This window comes from Piliocolobus tephrosceles, chromosome 4, assembly GCF_002776525.5.
Source record: "Piliocolobus tephrosceles isolate RC106 chromosome 4, ASM277652v3, whole genome shotgun sequence".
In the NCBI taxonomy this organism is placed as follows: Eukaryota; Metazoa; Chordata; class Mammalia; order Primates; family Cercopithecidae; genus Piliocolobus; species Piliocolobus tephrosceles.
In genome coordinates this window covers 68,249,034-68,254,572 of record NC_045437.1, presented here as the reverse complement: position 1 = coordinate 68,254,572, position 5,539 = coordinate 68,249,034, and positions in this window count along the sequence as shown.

The window sequence follows — 5,539 nt, the reverse complement described above, 5'->3', positions numbered from 1 at the left end:
TCAAATAAGTGTGGAGTAGCGTCTCACTGTCATGTTAATATGCAATTCCCTAATGACATATGCTGTTGCACATCTTTTCATATGCTTACTTGCTATCTGGATTATCTTCTTTGTTTAGATGTCTGTCAAGATCTTTGGCCCATTTTAAAAATTAGATCGTTCACTTTCTTAGTTTTGAGTTTTAAAAGTTCCTTTTTTATTTTGGCTAACAGTCTTTTATCAGATGTGTCTTTTGCAAATATTTTCTTTTAGTCTGTTACTTTTCATACTTTCTTATCTTTCCCAGGGCAGGGATTTTTAATTTTAAAGAAGTCCCACTTATGAATTATTTCATTGATGAATAGTGTCTTTGGTGTTGTATCTAAACAGTCATTGTCATATTCAAGGTCACTTAGGTTTTCTCCCATGTTGTCTCCTAGGAATTTTACAGCTCTGATTTTACATTTTGGTTTATGAACTGTTTTGAGTTAATTTCTGTGAAGGGTGTGAGGTCTAGATTTATTGTTTTACATGTGGATGCCCAGTCATTTCAGTACCATTTGTTGAAAATACTATCTATTCCACTTTATTGCCTTTGTTCTTTTGTCAAAGATCAGTTGACTATATTTATGTGGGTCTATTTCCGGACTCTCCTTTCTGTGCCATTGATCTACTTGTCTGTTCTTTTGCCAATACCACACTCTCTTGATTGCTGTAGTTTTATATTCTTGGAGCTGTGTATTGTCAGCCCACTGATTTTATTATTCTTCAATATTGAGTTGGCTATTCTGGGGCAGTATTTCCACATAAATTTTAGAATCAGATTGTTGATATCTACAAAATTACTTTCCTAGATTTTGATTGAGATTACATTGTATCTATATATCAAGTTGGGAAGAACTGATATCTTGACAATACTGGGTCTTCCTATCTATGAACATGGAATATCTCTCCTTTTAGTTCTTTGATATCTTTAATGAACTTTTAGTTTTCCTTTTACAAGCCTTATGCATATTTAATTAGGTTTATATCTAACTATTTTATTTTGGAGATGTTACTATAAATGTTAATGAGTTTTTAATTTCAAATTCTACCTATTCATTGCTGGTATATAAGAAAAAAACTGACTTTAACCTTGTATACTGAAATGTTGCTAAAATTGCTTATCAGTTCTAGGAGGGATTTTTCTTGTTGACTCTTTTGAATTTTCTATATACAATCATGTTATCTGCCAACAAAGACAGCTTGATTTCTTCCTTTTAAATCTATACTTTTAAAAAAAATCTTGTCTCACTACATTATCTAGGACGTTCATTACGATGTTAAAAAGCAGTGGTGGGAAAGGATATCTTTGCCGTATTCATGCTCTTGGAGAGAAAACTTCAAATTTTTCACCATTAAGTATGTTAGCTGTAGGTTTCTTATAAATGTTGTTTTTACAAGTTGAGGCTATGCCCCTCTACTCCTAGTTTACTGAGAATTTTTAATCATAAATGGGTACTGGTGCTTGTGACATGTTTATTCTGCATCTATTTATATCTTCATATGATTTTGTTTTCTATAGTCTGTTATATGATAATTATATTAATTGATTTTTGAAATGTTCAAATAGACACACATTTCTGCAATAAATCTCACTTGGTCATGTTGTATAATTCCTTTTTTTTTTTTACATTGTTGGATTTGATTTGCTTATAATTTGTTGAGAATTTTTGCATCTATGTTCATGAGAGGTGTTGGTCTATAGTTTTCTTTTGTTGTAATGTAGTCGTTTGAGTTTGATATAGGGGAGTGCTGAGCTCATAGAATGAGATAGGAAGTCTTTCCTTGCTTATATCTTCTGAAAGAGATTTCAGAGAATTGATTTAATTTCTTCCTTGAATATTTGGTAGTTTTCACCAGTGAACCCATCTTGGTGCTTGCATTTTGGAAGAGAGTTAACTGTTGATTAAGTTCCTTTAACAAATATATTCAGGTCTATTTAGATTATCTATTTATTCTTGTGTGAGTTTTGGCAAGTTGTGTCTTTCAAAAACTTGATCCATTTCACCTAGATTATCAAATTTGTGGGTATGGGCTTTGTTCATAATATGCCTTTATTATCCTTTTAATGTCCATAGGATCTGTATGTCTCCTCTTTCATTTCTGATATTATTAATTTGTGTATTCTCGCTTTTTTCCTTAGTTATTCTGGCTATAAACTTGTTAATTTTATTGATCTTTTCAAAGAAGCAGCTATTAGTCTTACTGATTTTCTGCATTAATTTCCTGTTTTACATTTTATTGATTTGTGCTCTAATTTTTAAAATTATTTCTTTCTTTCTTCTGCTTACTTTGAATTTAATTTGCTGTTCTTTTTCTAGTTTTCCTAATGTGAAAGTTTAGATTATTAATTTTAGAACTTTCTTTAATGTATGCATTTCATGCTATAAATTTCCCTCTAAGCACTGCTTTTCCCACATTCCACAAATACTGATAATTTGTGTTTTCATTTATTTTTACTTTCTCCTGAGATTTCTTTTATGACCCACATGTTACTTAGAAGTCTGTTGTTTAATCTTCAAGAATTTTGGAATTTTCCAACTATCTTTCTATTATCGAATTGCAATTTAACTTTACTATGGTCTGAGAGCAGATATTGTAGGTTTTCTATTCTTTTACATTTGTTAAAGCATGTTTTATGACCCAGAAAATTGTCTGTCTTGGTAAGTGTTCCCTGTGAGTTTGAGAAGAATGTGTGTTCTGTTGTTTGATAATGTTGTCTATAGATGTCAATTATATCAGTTGGTTGTTAGTACTTTTGAGTTCAACTATGTCCTTAATGATTCTTTTGCCAGCCAGATAGGGTTTTTTGTTTGTTTGTTTTGAGACGGAGTCTCGCTCTGTTACCCAGGCTGGAGTGCAGTGGTGCAATCTCAGCTCACTGAAACCTCTGTCTCCCAGGTTCAAGCGATTCTCCCGCCTCAGCCTCCCGAGTAGCTGGGACTACAGGTGTGTGCCACTACACCCGGCTAATTTTTTGTATTTTTTTAAATAGAGTCGGGGTTTCACCGTGTTAGCCAGGATGGCCTAGATCTCCTGACCTTGTGATCTGCCCTCCTCGGCCTCCCCCAGATAGGGGTCTTAAAGTCTCCAACTATAACAATGGATTAATCTATTTCTCCATGCAGTTCTCACATTTTTTTGTCTCATGTATGTTGATGCTGTATGTTAGGCACCTACACGTTAAGGATTGTTTTATCTTCTTGAAGTATTGACCCCTTTAGCATTATATAATGGCTTTTTTATCCTTGATAACTTTCCATGAAGTTAGTTGTCTAAAGTTAATAGTTAATATAGCTATGACCACTTTATTTTTATTAGTATTGTCATAATATATATCTCTCTATCCTTTTACCTTTAATCTATATGTATCTTTATATTTAAAGTGGATTTCTTATAGACAACATACAGTTGGGTCTTGTTTTTTTTTTTTGTTTTTTTTTTTTAATCTACTCTGACAATCTCTGTCATTTAATTGGCTTATTCAGGCCTTTGTTGTTTAAAGAGATTATTGATATAGTTGGACTAATATCTACCATATTTGTTTTTTTTTTGTTTGTTTGTTTTTTTTTTGAGACGGAGTCTTGCTCTGCCGCCCAGGCTGGAGTGCAGTGGCCGGATCTCAGCTCACTGCAAGCTCCACCTCCCGGGTTCACGCCATTCTCCTGTCTCAGCCTCCCGAGTAGCTGGGACTACAGGCGCCCGCCTCGTCGCCCGGCTAGTTTTTTGTATTTTTTTCTATTAGAGACGGGGTTTCACCATATTAGCCAGGATGGTCTCGATCTCCTGACCTCGTGATCCGCCCGTCTCGGCCTCCCAAAGTGCTGGGATTACAGGCTTGAGCCACCGCGCCCGGCCATATCTACCATATTTGTTACTGTTTTCTATTTGTTGCGCTTGTTCTTTTCTCCTATATTTGTCATTTACACTTTTTCTGACTTTTGCTTTTTTTTTTTTCCAGAGAGGGCCTCACTCTCTCACCTAGACTGGAGTACAGTGGCCTGATCACAGCTCACTGCAGTCTTGAACTCCTGGGCTCAAGTGATCCTTCCACTTCAGCCTCCCAAGTAGCTGGGACTACAGGTGTACACCACCACACCTGGCTAATTTTTTAAATTTTTTGTAGAGACAGGTTCTCTGTTGGTTTCCCAGGCTCTGCTGTTATTTTAATTGAACATTTTACATGATTTTATTTTCTCTTTTTTCTTAGTATATAAATAGTCCCCTTTTAAAAAACTTTTTAGTGATTTCCCTATCACATTTATAACTAATACACGTCCAGTTTCAAATAACACTATACTACTTCATGGGTTGTTCAAGTAACCTATAATAATAAAATATTCTATATTTATCACTCTTATCTCTTGTATCTTTGCTGGTATTTATTTCACTTGAATATATATGTTATATATTACATACATGTTTGCATGCATAATCAAATACAGTGTTATATTTGAAGCAAACTGTTTTCTGTTAGATTAGTTAAGAAAAAAAGATAAAAGTTTTCATTTATTTTCACTTATTTATTCTTTGATGATCTTCCTTTCTTCATGTAGATACAAGTTTCTGACATGTCATTTTCCTTCTCTTTGAATAAGTCCATTTAATATTTCTTCCAAGGCAGGTCTACTGGCAAAAAATTCCCTCAATCTTTGTCTGACATAATCCTTATTTCTCCTTCACTTTTAAAGAGTAATTTTTCAGAGTACCTAACTTTAGGTTGGTAGTTTTCTCTCACCACGTTAAATGTTGCATTGCATTCTCTTCTTACTTGCATGGTTTCTGCATAGTCAGATATAATTCTTATCTTTGCTTCTCTGTAGTTAAGGTATTTTTCTCCCTGATTTCTTTCAAGGTTGTTGTTGTTTTTTTTTTTTTTTTTTTTTAAATTTATCTTTGATTTTGTAAAGCTTGAATATAGTAAGTCTAGGTGGTTGAGGTTTTTTGCTCTTTGGATTTTGTTTTGTTTTTTGTTTGTTTGTTTGATTTATCCTGCTTTGTGTTCTCTGAGTTTCCTGCATCTGTGTTTGGTACCTGACATTAAACTGGGGAAAGTCTCAGTCATTATTGCTTCAAATATTGTTTCCGTTCCTTTCTCGTTTTCTCTCATTACATCATTTGTAGTTGTTCCACAGTTCTTATTTCCATTCATGTTCCATTCAACTCATATTCTGTTCTTGTTTTTTCACTTTGCCTTTCAGTTTTGGAGGTTTCTATTGTCATGTCCTTTAGCTCAGAGATTCTTCCCTCAGCCATGTCCAATAATATACTAATGAGCCCATCAAAGGCATTTTTCATCTTGTTACATTTTTATTCTATCTCTAGCATTTTGTTTTCTTTTTTTAATTTCAACTTTTATTTTAGATACAAGGAGTATGTGTATAGGTGATCCTTTCTTAGAATTTCCATCTCTCTGCTGACATTATCTATGTGTTCTTGCATGTTGTCTACTTTTTCCATTAAAGCCCTTAGCATATTTAATCATAGCTTTAAAAAAAAAAATCCTGGTCCAATAATT